Genomic DNA, 18,628 nt, shown 5'->3' with positions numbered 1-18,628 from the left:
TTTCTAAGGTGAGTAACAAACCATGTTCAACTTTAAAACCTGGTTTCTGAGATTTTACTTTTTTAATGTTTACGTATATTTTTCTCAAGAACTTACCATCATAGAACACTAAAACTTAAACATCTGACAGAAACTGGATTGAATATAAGTGATGCATTTTAAACATAGTAAATTTAATATTTTAGAAATTATGAATTAATAAAACTGAAATATTCGGGATTTTTTACAACTTGCAAAAAAACACACTAAAAATAAATTATACAAGCTACTTATCTACAAAAACAGGTCAAGGGAGAGAACCCTTCCTCTAGCAGCCATTACAATTTTATAATATTATCATGAACAGTACTCATGAGAAATGTACCTGAAACTGGCAAACTTAACATTGTGGGTATACAAGAAACAATCTCCCCTTAGCACTCTCTGCAGTCACATGGTAGTGGCAAAACACTGGATCCTGCCTGGCACTGGCAGTAGTCACTGCAAAATGCTTTACCACCATCTGAGCGATGTCTCCATGCATTGTTTGGAGACAACTGTTCCAGTACTGCAGCTATTGGTAAATGACTGTATTTATTAGAAATGATTCAGATGGTTTCCCATAATTTTGGAGAACAAGTGTAAAGTTGATAGAGTCCAGGAATACCTGTCATGACCTTTTCTTGCTCTCCTTAATTACACAGTGACAGTAAGATGGGGATGTGGCCACTACTACACAGGTCGTCATGTGCTCTCCTGTGTATAGATGGGAGAAGGCTAGGACTGCAAACCCAGAGATCACTTCCAATGGAAGACCTGTATCATGGGAGTTGCACAATTCACCGTCTTTCTGCCATGATTGGTCACCCGCAACAGGTGGAGGTTCAGCCTTGGGGCGAGATGGTTGCCCCATGGAGACTGCACATTCCATCTGCTAGAAGCAGAATCAGTAGACCCATCAAGCATTTTAATCGACATGGTCTGACGCCCTACCACCTCCTTTCGCCTGCAGCTGGAAGCTTCCCATTTGTTTTTCTGGTCTGGGAGGCCTTTTTAGGAGCTACCACAGCAGCGGTGGAGGTAGTGCTGGATTTTTTACCACAATCTGCCCTTGGATGTAACAGGAGCTCTGCAATGGTGGCAACTGAGACTTTATCTGATGTTCTTAGGAAGGCTGTGGACTCTGAAACAACTGCAGCTTGACAAGTGCACTGACAAATGAAGGCACTAGAGCTGACACTAGCAGCCTCCATTTGTGTGAAGGGCCGAAACAAGAGGTGTATCGAATGTGTGCATGCCCTTGCAGATCTTGCCCTCAGTATATGGGATGTGCTTTGTTGTTTTTTAGTTTCCTGTATCTTCCTTTCTTCAAGGAAGTCATTGCACTCCGTTCTCCAGATAGGGTGATCCCCAGAGCAATTTACACACACTGGACGAGTGGAGCAACCAACTCGCGTGTGGGTGTCCTTGTCACATTTACCACAATGGGCTTCACCCTTCCTAAAGTCGAGTGTCTAAAGTGCTGACATGTAAAACAGCGCACTGGGTTGGGGACGTGGGCCGTACACTTAGGCAAAGCAAACCTGCCTTGATACGCTCCTGGAGTTTCATGTGTTTGAAAATTAAGGGTGAAGAAGTCAGATTTTAAAAGATCCCCATCCACCCAACGATCCTTTTTTGAGTTCACTCATCTTTCAATTCCTCCTTGAGAATGTCAACCAGATTTCTCCAGATTTCTACATGACAACATGTTTGCTGTAGTTCGAGGTGTTGTGGAATTCCATTTGTATGGCATAGTCCCCTAGCTTTTCATAGGTTGGTCATTAGCAGTTTCAACCAACAGTGTTGCATTACGCAACTCCTTCACTAATTTCAATGTACCTGTGATACCCTCTACATCTTTTTGAATATAAAAAGGCATAACCTTCTGAAAGCTGCCCTCCATCCACTTCACAACTGAAACACATTCTGGCCAGCAGAATGGATTTTGTTACTGTGTACTGAAGAACACTGTATAATCTCTGAGTTAGGCATCAGTCTGTTGTTGCTTTAGGGTGCAAAACAGCTTACGCCATACGCGCCCATTTCATAACTTAAAATGGTCAATTACTGAATGAATTTAAAGTCGATAATACTCAGAGCCTTAACAACTGGAGAAGGATAGCTAAAAATGATCACTCTCCCTTTGAGGAGGTTGCTCAAGTGGTTGAAAATTAAATTTCCTTCACCATATTACTACGACGAATAAAGGGTACAATGCAATCTACAGTTCATGCTGTATCTACTAAAATACGGGGGCTATCCACAAAGTACATTACGTTTTCGTTTGTGTCCGTTAGGGGCGGGGCTAGCGCAGCCATCCTGGTGTCATGGCATTCCACCGCTCAGTCGGCATCCTGCCGTACTAGGGAGAGGTTCGTGCTGTACTCCGTTGAGTTACTGTGACAGTTTGAAATGTCAGTGTTAATTGAAAATGACGCGAAGTGTGAAGTGCGTGCTGTAATAAGGTTTCTGACTGCAAAAAACTGTACACCGATAGAAAGCTATCGGCAGCTTTGTGAAGTGTATGGGGACAACATAATCACTGAAGGTGGAGTGCGTCAATGGGTCATAAAATTTAGAAATGGCCGAACTAACGTTCACGACGAAGAGCGAAGTGGAAGACCCAGCATAGTGACTGCCGATCTTGTCGAAAAAGTCGATGCCGCGGTCCGTGAAAACCGTAATTTCACAATAACGGAACTCTCCATGAGTTTTCCACAAATTTCACGAAGTTTGTTGCACGAAATCATTACCGAAAAGCTTGGTCACCGCAAGTTTTGTGCAAGATGGATACCAAAAATCTTGAGAGAGATTCACAAAAATCAGCGAATGGCTGCAGCGTTAACGTTTTTGGGCGCTTACGAGAAAGAAGACGACTCATTACTCGATCGCATCGTTACTGGTGACGAAACATGGGTTAAGCATGTGAACTGCGAGACAAAATTGCAGTCAATGCAGTGGGGCACACAAATTCCCCCCAAAAACCCAAGAAATGCATGCAGACAATGTCGGCAAGGAAGGTGATGGCGACTGTCTTTTGGGACAGAAAAGGTGGGATTTTTGTGGATTTCCTGGAAAGAGGCACTACAATAAACTCTCAAAGGTATTGCCAAACTCTGCACAACCTCAGAAGAGCAATACAAAACAAGCGCAGGGGAAAGTTGGGCTTAAAGATCTTGCTGATTCACGACAACGCCCGGGCCCACATGGCAAATGCCACTCGCGAAGTTCTCGAATCTTTCAAGTAGGAGTTGTTTCCTCATCCGCCGTACAGTCCCGACCTGGCACAGAGCGACTTCCACTTATTCCCAGCAATGAAGAAGTGGTTGGCTATGCAGCGTTTTGATGACGACGCACAGCTTCAAGAAGAGGTAACCACGTGGTTGAAGGCACAGGCGGCCGAATTTTACGACGAATGAATTTCCAAGCTCGTCCATCGCTACGATAAGTGCCTTAATTTAAATGGCAACTATGTAGAAAAGTAGTATTTAAGTGTGGCTTTCATCTGTATATAATAAAAAAAATTTCCAATACTTTATTTATTTTTAATTCCAAAACGTAATGTACTTTGTGGATAGCCCTCGTATCTGGTAATTCAGATGGCAGACAGACATTAAAGTGTAAAAGGTTGTAAAATTGGGCATCGGGTCAGAAAATGGCGGACAGTCAATGGTTTGTTGCAGTAACACGAGAGTGGTGCAGGGTCTCCACTTAAATGATGGTGACTGGAACGACAGCACCCAATACGCAATCTAGCTGAAAGTACCTTCTTGCGACGAGAGGTGTGTGAGGGAGCCATCCAATGCACTGGGAGGTGTTCAGTTATCCAGAGTTTGTTCCTGCATAGAGAAGGCCAGTGTTCATGCCAGAGTGACAATGGTCCTACTTGCAGCAACACGTAGATCTGAAGTGACAGAATAGCTAAAACGCCTAGATGGGCTGACTGCAGCCATGGCAGCAGCGTCAGCAGCTTGATTTCTCGACACTCCGATGTGACCAATGACCCCACAGGAACATCACTTGGGTCCATTATCAGCGAGTGAGTGGAAGCATTCTTGGATTCGTTGTACTAACAAGGGAACATTCCAATAAGACATATCGAAACCTACCCTGAAATTTTTTACAAAGGAGAAGACACCGAAAGAACTGCGCTGTCAAAATTTTAGCTGCTAAGAGGCACTGTCAGCATTTTAAAAAAAATAGCTGAAAGTTGCTAAATTCGTAACGCGCCAGGCGGCGGTAGACATGTACACATCCCTACTGGCGCTGTAGTAACTGCGCGCGCGCCGAGGTCGGCGGTACATTTGTAAACAGAAACACGACACAACCCGACGTTTCAGGTCACCGTTCGTCGATAGTTTCTCTGACACTACAGTACACAATTACTATTCACTGGAGTTAGTCACTCAAGTAACATTTACAGTTTATCAGTTGCTTTTTGCAATATTGGTACGTATTGACAATACAGATAAAGTTGAATTAATATTTATTGTACTTTCGTAAGGTATGCCTTGCTAATAGTACCACTTTTTCTTCCAGTTTACAGTAATGAGGAATCCAATTAACGTTCTCAATTTAGCAATGATGCAATATGAAGAACGTGATTTCCAGTCGAAACCTACTTCTCCTGAGGACGTACGTATGTCATTTGTTAGTTTATTTTCTTGAAATTCATTCGAATGATATCGACATTTGGTTTGAAATCGTGGATACCTTAGAAGAAATAGGAAATAACTGTGACGATTCCACGAATTGTGGTTCGGACGACGTCAGCTGTGCCAGCAACAGTTCTGAAGAATACCTTCCAAGCCTAAAAAAAATGTACTGCAAGAGCTTTCTGCGACAAAGCAAAGGCAGTGAAATAGTGGTTACACGAAGGAGGGAAAAAACGCTTGAAGTTCCGTAAAATCGGAGCGTGAACTGTGTAAATGGGCGAATGAATTACATGAATTAAGAAATATGCGACAAACGGAAACCCGAAACCATCTGAATGAAAAACTTTTCGAAAGATTTCGAACTGCTCGGCAGAAGCTATGCAGTTACCGATTGAAAATCTACGAGACTGGGCCCTACGAATTGCATCTGACATGAACATTGCGAATTTCCAGGCTTCGTTGAGCTGGCTACGCAGGTTCAAGAAATCGTACAGAATAGGAAGTCGCAAAATTACCAAGTTTACGTCACGTAAACGTGTACAGCGACTGCCGGTGATAGACAATATTATAGAGAAATTCATAGCTGACTTAGAGACGAAACTTGCTGTTATCCCCGCAACTGCTGTTCATAACTCCTATCAGTCAGTTTTCGTTAAAGAACTGCGTGCACACTGCACTTTATCATTTCGGGGTGTAAAAAAAGACGGAGTCGGTTGCACAACCAATGAATGCAATGATAACATTCTATACGATAATGCCAGTGATAAATATGAGTGCCTCACTGTTTCCGCAGCTGTATATCTGTCCTCAAGAACTGCAAAGCAGATAAGGACCAAACATACGAAATGGACTGTTTGGCTCTGAGCACTATGGGACTCAACTGCTGAGGTCATTAGTCCCCTAGAACTTAGAACTAGTTAAACCTAACTAACCTAAGGACATCACAAACATCCATGCCCGAGGCAGGATTCGAACCTGCGACCGTAGCGGTCTTGCGGTTACAGACTGCAGCGCCTTTAACCGCACGGCCACTTCGGCCGGCTGAAATGGACTGTTTAGTTGCAAAAGTTTTGTAATCGACGTATCGAAATCTGGAAAAATGGGAAAGAATAATTTTCAACATTTCGTTCGATACGTATTCCTACCAGCTACAGAAATTAATTAATTGCTTTTGTTGGCTTCATGATCTGGACATAACGACGCGTCTGTTTTTGTGGATGGCGACGAAAAATCTGTAGGTTTAATGTGGCTTCCGCCTGGAACTACTAGTGCGATTCAACGTCTCGATAAAAAAAAAAAAAATTGACAGTGGAAAGCATTTTTCAGGAAATTATCAGACAACAACTTCCCACACGTCTCTCTCATTTCACGTTTATCGGCGGAGCAGTATTCTTAAGCTTCTGTCATTTGTGCATTACCAGTTTTCTTCGCCACGCTTTACGAATTTGATCAAGTATGTCTGGTATGCAGCGCAATATGCAGTATGGAGAACAACGGCCGGGGCCGTTTCTGACACCATCCCAGTTCTGTGTCTAAATAAAACTCGTGTTTACTGAGAAGTGCCTGACTGCATCAATTTTTCCTTTGCCCCGTGTGCCTGGTACAACAAAAACGTTTGTTTTTGTCATTCAATACACACTTCGCATTTTTGTAACGACTACAGGGAATAAACAAAGAACTGTTTCACTAATAGCCAAATGTACAATATTCAAACATTATTATAAGGAATGGCCTATAGGAATTGTTATAAAATGTATTACTGCAAGACATTTCATTTCGTCAAATTACAAGTCCTCAATTATGGAAGTCGTCTATGACATAAAACACTGCCATGATTTTATTTTCTCTGCTAGCCACTTTTATCAGAATTACGTGTGCAAGAATTGAACCGTCGATATGAAGTTATTCAAATATGTTTGTATAGTTTAAGCCAGGTTTTCACCGGAGCAGACATGCTAACAGGCACGAGCAAGAGAGAATTATTTCTGCTGTACCCGGTAGGCCTCTTGCAGGTCTGTCAACTGGACACCACTGCAGCTACTTACGTGTCCCTAACCTTCTCCAGTACCTAATCGGAAAATGGAGACCTGCAGTTTAACGTGGTATCCGAATCACACGTCTTTCGTGGACACTCCAACATCTGTGAGAAGTGCATGCTCAGTTAAGAATCATAGTGAAAAAGTTGTGGTCTGAACGGGATTACATCCCGCACTCCCTGGATCACGAAGTGCGCGCTTTGCCGCCACTACAGGGGGGGGGAATGACCATTAGACCTTACACGCATAGTGGAAATGCCAGCTGGGTGAGCTCTTGAGATCACTCACGAAGTCTGTTATTAGTGCTCTGTTTATAAATTTCCCCTCAATGGTAATTAGAAGCCAGAGAAAAATGGCAGCCGACAAATAAGGAAAATTTTGAACAAGTGCTAAGGAGAGATGAAGACGCAATTCTGTGTAAAGTGCACAGTCTCCACGTATGTCACGCTTCCATAGAAATTGAGACCTTTAAATTCTTCCTTCCCTGTGCCATTTTGTACAGTCCTTCAAGAACAGTGCGCTCGCCAAGCAAAATAATCCCCATTTGATAGTAAAGTTTCGCATTGTGGCTCTAACACGATAGAGCTGTATCCTGTATGCCAAATATTAGCGCCAAAAACTAAAAACTATTACCACAGCTTTCACAGACGATGTTCGCTACCTCGTGTTCTCTTCCGTTCCCTCAAGTAGAAAGTCCAGTTTATACGACACTAGGTTGCAGGCAACTGCACTACCTGCCACTGCGCATGCGCGCAGCGCGTTTGCGCAACTCGTTCGTGAAACTAAACACTTTCGGCGTGTTCCAACTTTGGCGACACTAGTTGCATTTGTTTTGAGGTTGTGTGTGTTCGTCGAGTGTAAACAAACTAAAATATCATGTGAGGAACGGAGAATAATGTTCGTTTTTTGGATATCTATGCTTTGCATAGGTGTTTGTGGGATTTCAATGAGGCTGATTACAAAAATAAGCAACATATTGCTGCCGCTGAGACCGTCATGTGCGATCATAACATAGATGGTTTGACAATATATGAGCTGCAGGGCAAAATTTATTGAGTTAGGAGCACACATACAACAGAATTAAGAAAAATACAAGCAAGTGTAATTCTAGTTGTGACAATGCTCTCGTCTACAAGAATAAAATCCAATCGTTCGAGTTGGCCAACTCTTTGTTAAGGAATATTGTTGACAGGAGGGAAGGCTATACAAATTCAAGAAGCTGCATTCTTTATTCAATATTCATCTATTTAAAACGTCGCTGCAGTGCTACCAATTCACACATGTTAGAATTTTGAAATATTGCCACTGTACAGATCTGTCTTCAAGAGAGTAGTTTGCAAACCATTCTCTTCTTAATGCTGTCTGCTTCGAATAATTATTGTTGCTAATGTTAATAATTATTACTTTTAATGTTAACAATTATTGGTGTTAATGAAATAGTGTCAACACCAACTAAAACTGTATCTTTTAGCATGCCAAGTATTCTCGATTGTAGTGCACGCAATATGATATGTAATTTCAGTTCTGGCGACAGTGCTTCGTGCATTACAGTACCTTTATTCCTTATCGCATAATTAACTCTATTTAGAAGAAACGTGAACAGTTCTGGTGACATTCTAAGATAAAAGAACTTCTGGGATCTTCCGCTATAAATTATTCCAGCAAGGATGCTGAGCAACCGAGCTGACGTCTTTTCTTCATCCAGTCACGAATCGAAACACGTTTCATATATTTTTTTTTCCCCTTATGCACCAATTCCATGCAACAAGCTTTAACTCCATCACATCTCGTGCGACGTGCAGCTGCCGAAACTTTCATTTCAGACACGACTCGGGGACACACAAAACGACGAAACTGAAGTGTATACTGGTATTGCCGTGTCTACAGTCATATATGAAACCACTTGCGTGCAACTCATTCCACGCAACGAGTGGCGCAACCCAATGTCGTCGTGTAAACTAGCCTTAAACGATTCAACCCATATACAAGCGAATGGTAATGAATTTACTCCAAATGCTCATTCGCACGTGTTCGCTTCCATTTTCTCCATTGTAAACCAAGCTTTAGGTGCTTAAAATTGGTGCTTGCGAACTCCAGATAATTCCGCTGCGCGAAGCTGCGTGTGTGATCCGCCGAGTCGCCAGCTAGGCGGGCAGGGCTGTACAAACCGCTGTTATAAGCTGTTCTTCGTGCAGAAAAAAATGTGTAACCAACATTTTTTACAAAATACTTGCAGTGTCTCTTAGCAGCTAAAATTTTGGCAGTGCATTTCTTTCGTTGTCTTCTTCCTGGGCAAAAAATTTCAGGGTAGGTTTCGACATGTCTTATTGACCCATTCCCTTGTAAGGAGTGGTATGTGAATAGAACAGAGAGGCTCTGGTGGTCACTAAGTGAACTGGAACACTGGAACATAACATACAATTAAGAAGCCTGTGTCATCGGATGTACTGGGAAGCCTGATAGAGGGCGGAAGAGTTCTGCAATAAAAATTGAGCACTGTTCTAGAAGCCAGTATCTAAAATGTTTGCTGCCAATGACAAAGATACATCCGACACCATGATCAGCTATCTCCAAGTTGCATGCGAAGTTCGAGAACTTACAGCGACAGGTCGAACCTAGAGTAGCGTCATCTGGAAGCGAACTAAGTCCAAGATGAACACGGACCTCTGCATAAAGCCAACACGGTGAGGAGTTCTCATCTAATGGGAATCCGGTTTCCACGTAGCCTGTCAGCAAGTTCATTGCCTAGGATTCCGACATTACCTGCGGTCCAGACAAACACCACTGTGAAACTTTAAGCTTCTGAAGCCTGAGTTAGGAGGACTGTCTACACGAGCCCTCTTGTTAGACTGCGTATTGGTACCTACCAGCGGCTCACCCATTCTGCTGGGAGGAAGAAGAGAAAATTTCGAGGGTTGCACCTCAGTCCCACAAGAAGCTTGGGAAACGTTCACATAGACAGAGCCTCACACGCCTAAGTAAGCCTTATACAACTGAGGTGTGACAGGTTTCCCAAAGGTTGCCCACTAACAACTGTTCCATCTCAACAGCCACGCATCTCATCAGCACGCAGCACACCTTGAGACAGTCTTTTTATATTGGTTTTTACCGTTCTCACGATCCCGGTGGTCAAGGCAAGATCAAAGTCACCTGTGACACACAATGTTCCACTGTCAAAACGCAAAGACGTTACTGAAGCATTCCCAGAGCTTATGGTGACAGGAGACTGGTGGCACTTACCAGTCCCCAGCTCAAGAACACCAGGTTCACCAGGCCCGTACCCCCTAGGAGGGGGGGGGGGGGGAGGGGGGAAGCAGAGTGGAAACAGGAGACAAGATCAAAAACGAATAGTGGAACTGATGGAATAGCTGGGTTGTCAAAGGTAAACACCAAGGGATAAAGAGGGGGGGGGGGGGGGAGGAGCTAGGACGAGGGGGAGTGGATACATTGAAGGAATGCGGCCCGGGAGAGAGAAAAAAGGCTGCAATAGCTCCGGGCCCCACGTGCACCACACACGTACACACAAAAGAGCTGTGAGGCCCCCATGGGGGCCCAGACGACAGATGACTTCTAATACTATGAAATTCTCTAGAACGCCACTCTAAGGCATGGGTTACTTGAATCCCAAAGCATATTATGCATATTAAGATCTTCAACAAGTAGCAACGATCAGAAGAATTACTTAATAAGATCTACAAGAGCATTTTTATCAAATATGCACTGCACTGTGAAATACACTGTCCAAAGCAATATTCAACACATGGGAGGCAACAGTTGCTGCCTGCAAACTGAGGGTTAGGGGGACATGGAAGGTGTGGCTTGTATTTGCAATGGATAACACCACCTTGTCCCGAGTCTTGTCGACACTGGGCGATCTTTGCCCATAGAAAGGTAGTAGTTTCCAAGCACATGGGCATTACAAGTTTTAAAGTGTGTGTCACCCAGAGACAGAAAATATCTGCTCTGCCCCCTCATTGTGCTAGGAATCTGAGCTGCTCCATGTGCGTTTTGAATCCATTCACATCACAACGAATTCTGGAAGACACCCATGAATGAGTATTTTCTTTCCCACTTGCTCTGAACTGGGAAACGTGCGGCAGACGATAGAAAAAAATATCAACAGTCATACTTTTTGGTTCCTCCATGGGGACATATATATCCACAACATTGCCTTCACCCTTGGTAATCTTATGGCTGTAATACAATTTTCTTTGGCTTTGGCCAGCTTTTGACTCAAATTTCCTTTGGAGGTGGTATAGTCTGCGTGAACAAGAATGCTTTTTTTTTACTACTGAAATTAAAAATTCTGGTTTGGGAGTAGTGTCTGCTTTGGAGCAATTAACTATTTGCAGGAAGTCTCCCATTGCAGGTGCTGTAGCAAGTACACGTACTTGTGTCTATCTACATCTACATAAACATTCTGAAAATCACTGTACAGTGCATGGCAGAGGGTGCCACCTCCCACTACTGGCCACAACCTTACCTGTTCCACTCCCAAATAGAGCGAGGGAAAAAAACTGTCAAAGCCTCTATATTAGTCCCAAATTGTAGCACCTTATCTTCATGAGCCTTATGCGAAATATACATAGGCAGTAGTAGAATGTTCTGCATTTGACGTCAAATGCCAATTCTCCAAATGTAAACAACAGAACATAACAAAAAGAGCTTGCACCGTAATACTGAACTCCGGGCAGTTTCAGAGAAGACAATCTCCATAAGCGGTTTCCCCATAGCCTGTCAGCAAGTTCACTGCCTAGGATTCCGACATTACCTGCGGTCCAGACAAACACCACTGAATGACTGGACCATTCCAGGGCATAGATGGACTCCTGGATGGTCACTACAGAAGAATGACGAGGGTAGCACTGGTCGATAGCTTGTAGGCTGCTCAAGGAGTCAGTACACAGGGCATGAACGGACGTGCTCAAGAGCACGAGATATAGCCACCAGCTCAGCCATGAAAACACTGCAGCCATTGGGCAAGGAACACAGTTCAATATGTCTTCCATGGACATACATGAAGCCGACGTCAGCATCAGCCATCGAGCCATCAGTGTAAACCACTTCATGGCCTCGGTACATGTCAAGAATCGAGAGGGAGTGGTAAGGGAGAGCCACGGGGTTAACTGAGTCCTTAGAGCCATGTGAAACGCATTCGGGAGGACGACGATTCAATCCCGCGTCCGGCCATCCTGATTTAGGTTCTCCGTGATTTCCCTAAATCGCTCCAGGCAAATGCTGGGATGGTTTTTTGAAAAGGCACTGCCGACTTCCTTCCTCATCCTTCCCTAATCCGATGAGACCGATGACCTCGCTGGTTGGTCTCTTCCCCCAAACAACCCATCCCCCCCCCCCCCCCCCGCCCCGCCATCCAAGCCATGTGAAAGGTCCAGGCGAAGTCTCAGCCTAGGTGTACACCATGGAGGTGTACATGAACCGACCTCAAGTATAGGTGGTAAAGGCAAGGACTCCAGTTCAGGAAGGAAGGATCGGACATGAACTGCAATTGGAAACCCTGACCTGGGCCGCCGATGCGGGAGATGAACCACCGTGGGTGGGAAAATGAGATGGTGATTCAAATGCACAGGAGAACTATGAACATGAGCAACGTAACTGGCCAGCAGTTGTGCACGCCTAACCTGCAATGATCATATAAAGTTGATCGGCGGTAAAGCAGATGCCAGACTGAGATTCACTGGAAGAATCCTAAGGAAATGCAATCCGAAAACAAAGGAAGTAGGTTACAGTACGCTTGTTCGCCGGCTGCTTGAATACTGCTCAGCAGTGTGGGATCCGTACCAGACAGGGTTGATAGAAGAGAGAGAGAAGATCCAACGGAGAGCAGCGCGCTTCGTTACAGGATCATTTAGTAATCGCGAAAGCGTTACAGAGATGATAGATAAACTCCAGTGGAAGACTCTGCAGGAGAGACGCTCGGAAGCTCGGTACGGGCTTTTGTTGAAGTTTCGTGAACATACCTTCACCGAAGAGTCAAGCAGTATATTGCTCCCTCCTACGTATATATCGCGAAGAGACCATGAGGATAAAATCAGAGAGATTAGAGCCTACACGGAGGCATACTGACAATCCTTCTTTCCACGAACAATACGAGACTGGAATAGAAGGGAGAACCGATAGAGGTACTCAAGGTACCCTCCGCCACACACCGTCAGGTGGCTTGCGGAGTATGGATGTAGATGTAGAATGGAGGGACTCCTGCCGCACAAGGACACTGGTCACCAGACTCATCCTAAAAGCTCCTGTCGCTAGGTGAACGCCACAGCGGTGCACTGGATCGAGTAAACGCACCACTGAGGGTACCGCCGAACCATAAACCACACTCCCACAGTCAAGGTGGGATTGAACAAGGGCTCTGTAGAGCTGCGGCAGCATAGAGCGATCTGCACCCAGCTGGTGTTGCTAAGGCAGCAGAGGGCATTGAGGTGCTGCCAGCACTTACACTTAAGCTGAAGGAGGTGAGGAAGCCAAGTCAATCGGTCGTCGAAAACCAGTTCTAAGAATCGCTATGTCTCCACTACGGTGAGTCGTCGTCATTAAGGTAAAGTTCTGGTTCTGGATGAACAGTACAACACCGACAGAAGTGCATAACACACGACTTTGCAGCCGAAAACTGGAAACCTTGGGCTAGAGCCCAAGACTGCGCCTTGTGGATGGCTCCCTGTAGGCGCCGCTCAGCAACACCTGTACTGGTGGAGAAGTACGAAATGCAGAAGCAGTCTGCATACAGAGAAGGTAAGACGGAGGGCTGTACAGCCTCTGCTAGACCATTAATGGCCACAAAAAATAGAGATACACTCAATACAGAGCCTTGTGGGACCCTATTCTCCTGGATAAGGGAGGAACTATGGGAGGCACCAACTTGGGCACGGAAAGTACGAAGCAACAGGACATTTCGGTTGAAAATCGGAAGCGGTCCTTGGAGACCCCACTCATATAATGTGGCACAGATATGATGTCGCCAGATGGTGTCATCCGCTTTTCGTAAATCGAAAAAGACAGCAACCAGGTGTTGGCGTCTGGAAAAGGCTGTTCGGATGGCAGACTCTAGGGACACAAGACCATCAGTGGTTAGAGCGATCCTGGCGGAAGCCGCCCTGACATGGAACCAGTAGGCCATGTGACTCCAGGACCTAAACCAACCGCCGACGCACCATACGTTCCAGCAGCTTACAAAGAACGTTGGTGAGGCTGGTGGGCCCATAGCTATCCACATCAAGCGGGTTTTTACCGGGTTTGAGCACCGGAATGATGGTGCTCACCCGCCATTGTGATGGAAAGACGCCATCGCACTTGATCCGGTTGAAGAGGAGGAGGAGATGTCGCTTGCAGTCAGATGAGAGATGTTTAATCATCTGACTGTGGATCCGACGTGGCCCAGGAGATGTGTCAGGGCAATGTGCAAGAGCACTGAGGAGCTCCCACCCTGTAAATGGGGCGTTATAGGGTTCACTGTGGCGTGTAGTAAACGAGAAGACTTTCCCTTTCAGCCGCCGTTTACGAGTGCAGAAGGCTTGGCGGTAATTCTCCGACACAGAGGCTCTAGCAAAGTGGTCGGCAATCGCGTTTGCGTCGGTAGATAACACGCCATTTATGGTAACACCAGGAACACCTGTTGGGGTCTGGTACTCGAAAACACGTTTGATCTTTGCCCAGACTTGGGAAGGTGACGTATGGCACCCAATGGTCGAGACGTACCTGTCCCAACACTCCTGTTTCCGTTGTTTGATATGCTGGCGAACGTGGGATCGGAGCCGTTTAAAGGCTATGAGGTGCTCCAGGGAAGGGTGCTGCTTATGTCGCTGTAGAGCTCGCCGACATTCCTTAATTGCTTCAGCGACTTCCGGCGGCCACCAAGGGACTGCCTTTCGCCGGGGGCACCATAAAGAGCGAGGGATCGTGTTTTCTGCCACAGAAACGATTGTTGTAGTCACCTGCTCAACCATCACACCGATGTTGCCGTATGTGGGTGATTCAATGGTGACAGCAGAGGTGAAAGTTTCCCAGTCCACCTTGTTTAAAGCCCATCTGGGCAGGCAACCGTGTGCCTGACGCTGGGGCAGCGACAGGAAGATGGGGAAGTGGTCACTACCATACAGAGCCGTCATTTCCTCCCCCGTGGATAGATGATAAATCAATGACCGAGTAGCTACCATGAGCCACACTGAAATGTGTGGCGGCCCCAGAATTTAAGAGGCAGAGGTCGAACTGAGACAGTAAAGTTTCGACATCTCTGCCTCGGCCAATAAGCACGGAGCCACCCCACAAGGGGTTATGCACATTAAAATCTCCCAAAAAATAAGAAAGGTTTAGGGAGTTGATCAATCAGTGCAGTTAATACATTCAGGGATACTGCACCATCTGGAGGAAGATATACATTGCAGACAATTATTTCCTGTGTCATCCTTATCCTGACGGCCACAGCTTCAAGAAGGGTTTGAAGGGGCACAGTATCACTACAGGCTGAGTTCGGGAAATAAACACATACTCCACCTGACACTCAATTATAGTCGCTATGGTTCCTGTAGTATCCCTTAAAGCCACACAGGGCAGGGGTCCGCATTGCCGAAACCAGGTTTCCTGCAGGGCAATACAGAAAGCAGGTGTAAAGCTCAACAGTTGCTGTAGCTCAGCCAGGTGGTGGAAAAAACCGCCACAATTCCACTGGAGGACGACATCGTGGCACTGGGAAGGCATGGAACATTCAATGAGGCAGTTTACGCCTCAGGGTCATGTGCTGCCACCGACTTTTCGCCTGAGTAGTCTATATCCATTGTGTCTCAGGGTCCGGCAAAACCTAGGTCCTCAGCGGACACCAGAATGTTCACCTCATCTGCAGACGCAGAGCTTATAGGTAGCGGATGTGTGGATGCCACTGCAATTCCTTTGGTCTTGGGGACCTTCTTTTTGGATTTCTCTCGCTGCGCCTTGTGTTTCCCAGGCTAGAAGGACCTCACTGATTCAGTCTCTGGGACTGAGGATGAGCGTGAAGCCCTACGACCAGCTGCTTTTGGGCTCTTTAGCCACCAGCGGGTGTCATCTTTCCCACTAGCAGAAACCTGGGAAGGGAGTGACCCAAGGGTCTCCTTCCTGGCGAGGGGAGCCGAAGAAGACTTACACTTCTCCAGTTCAGAAGTGGGGACTGATATCCCACATGGTTGGGGTGGTTTTGCTCCTGAAGTAGGTGGCGCGAGAGCAACAGGGAGGGAAGTACCCCCCAACATCAAGGGGGCAGGTGTAGTCTTCTGGTTCTGGGAGGCGACAGGAATGCGAGGAAGTGATGGGGCGACAACTGTTCTCATAGTGGCGGCGTAAAAGAAGGTCATAGCCACAGGATACAGGCGCTCAAATTTCCTCTTACCCTCAGTGTAGGACAGTCGGTCCAGCGTCTTACGATTTTCCTCTCTTTCTATAAAATCCTGCAGTCTGGTGAGCAAGGTGAATGATGCTCTCCGCAGTCGACACATATTGAAGGTGGGGCATATGGAGTATTAGGATGAGATGGACGTCCACAATCTCGACATATGATGATGATGATGATGATGATGATGATGATGATGATGATGATGATGATGATGATGATGATGATGATGATGATGATGATGATGATGGATTTGGATTGAGGGAGCGCTCGACATCATGGTCATCAGCGTCCTGACGAAAAAGTCAACATGAAATCTCATGTGTGGGGAAGAAGGCTGTCCCAAAATGCGGAGCAGTTGATAACATATTAAAGTCTGCCGCCCTTCCCCACCAGTTTAGGGATGAGGCCTGACAGTTCAGAAAATTTCACCACTCTGCTAACACTGGTATCAGTATCTGTGACGATGGTGGGTAGATCTCCAGTGAGACCGAGGGCTGCCCTAATATCAGTGTACAGGACACACACATCCACAATATGCTGAACTGAAAGCAGCACGCCACAAACTTCACAGAATGGTGGATCCTCCCGCCAGAGGAGGAAGCCTTGTGTGAAAGGGCTATGCCTGATGCGCAGTCTGGTAATAAAAACCTCCTTCCAGCAGCGAGGCCAACACGAAGTCTGCCAAGCCTTTGTGGTCGATTTGAGCGACCACAGTTTGTTGTCTGACACCTGCAACCATTCAGTCTCCCACTGAGGCATAATGTATCTGTCAGAAAATGAGATAATGACGTGCAACGGGATGGGACATTGATAGACAGCACCATCCCAACATGCTTCCTTGGAGTACAACTTTTCGTGTACTGTGTCAAGCTTAAAATCACTTTGGGCCTCTGAAGACACCAAGGCAGCAGTGTGTTCCATCCCTGGGTGTGTATTTTCATGCCTAAGAGATCCAGATCCTCGAGACAGTCGATAGCACGTATACCAAATGGCTGGGTCGCTTGGGGCCGATTCCTGAACAGTCGTTCAAAGGTGGGTTGGATCACTGAACTAAATGCCAATGACTGAGGCGATGCTGATATTTTCAGCGCCTGTCGAGCCAAATGGATACGACGCCAAATCCAGAGTGGTGGTTCACCAGCCTCTGCACACAGACTGGTCTGAAAGGCTCCAGTCGATATCCGAATGTCCTCATGGTGGACAGCATCTAGCATGCGGAGGTAGGAAGGATGGGTTGATCCATAGACCACGCTGCCATAGTGTAAGCGTGATCGAACAAATGCCCTATAAAAATGCGGGAGCCGGGACCTGTCAGCTCCCCATGTTTTTCCGCCACGGCATAAACCCAAAAAGCGCACACTGTTTTGAAAACGAAAAATACGGTCCCCCATTGTAAGCTCTGTTTCGTTAAAACTCCGACGAGCAAGATTAAAATTGACACACAGTTTTCTCAGCTGAGAACCGAAAACCAGTTGTCTGGGCCCAGGTTTTCAGCCTCCTAATGGTCAGCTGTAGCTGCCTCGTCGTCATCGTAAGATCAGAGGAAGACTAGAAGATTGCAAAGTCATCCACAAAGAGCATTTGACAGGGCTCCTGACTGCAGAGGAAATGCCACTGATAGCGATGGCAAACAATGTGACATTGAGGGCACTGCCCTGGGGCACACCATTCTCCTGAACAAAGCAATCAGACATGGCATCGCCAATGAGATAACGAAAACCCCGGTCCTCGAGAAAGGATTGGATCGGAAGTGGCACGCGTCCACATAGTTCCCATTCATGAAGTTGGCGAAGGATGTCGTACCTCCAAGCATTGTCATATGCTTTTTCGAGATCAAAAAACACACAAAATAAATGGCTTCGGCGTATGACGGACTCCTGTATCGCCGTCTCCAGTAGAATTAAGTTGTCAAGAGTGGACTGGTAGCGCCTGAAACCGCACTGGGAGCGGCTCAGGTGACCTCATGACTCGAGCAGCCAGACGAGGCGGCGGTTGACCATGTGTTCAAGAGTCTTACCCATACAACTGGTAAGGGCAACACTCCAACAACTGTTAGGGGCGCTACGGCCCTTGCCTGGTTTCCAGAATGGAATTAATATTGCCTCCTTCCATGTCCATCAAACCAGATCTGATTGAAACAAGAGAGGAGCTGACCTTTCGCTTCAGGGCACCGATGACGAAGCATGGTATAATGGCTCTCATCAGGTCCTAGAGCAATGTCTCTGGCTGCAGATAAAGCTGATTCCAGTTCCCACATGGAGAATGGAAGGTTGTAGACTTCCTCATTACGCGAGAAGAAATTGAGCTTCCTCATCTCTGCAGTCCGATGGAATACCTGAACAGCAGGAGCTTGCCTGGATGACACAGAGGCTCTAGCAAAGTGGTCGTCAATCGCGTTTGCGTCGGTAGATAACAGTAAAGAAGTTTTCAGCTAAAACGTGAGCCATGCCACTGGTGTGTCCACCAAGACCCCATTATTTGACAAGGCCTTAAGGGGATGTGGACTACCCTTTCGTGAAATCCGTCTTATTGAT

At 46.1% G+C, this 18,628-nt stretch overlaps 1 protein-coding gene across 6 annotated transcripts in view; it reads right to left on the bottom strand.

Annotated features, from left to right (window-relative positions):
- The window catches only part of LOC126248162 (inositol hexakisphosphate and diphosphoinositol-pentakisphosphate kinase), a 585,218-nt gene that overhangs the window by 536,587 nt on the left and 30,003 nt on the right, over nt 1-18,628 (bottom strand). The gene's annotated exons all lie outside the window — the stretch shown is intronic.

Source organism: Schistocerca nitens, chromosome 3, assembly GCF_023898315.1.
Source record: "Schistocerca nitens isolate TAMUIC-IGC-003100 chromosome 3, iqSchNite1.1, whole genome shotgun sequence".
Taxonomy (NCBI): Eukaryota; Metazoa; Arthropoda; class Insecta; order Orthoptera; family Acrididae; genus Schistocerca; species Schistocerca nitens.
This window is presented reverse-complemented; position numbering and strand designations above follow the sequence as displayed.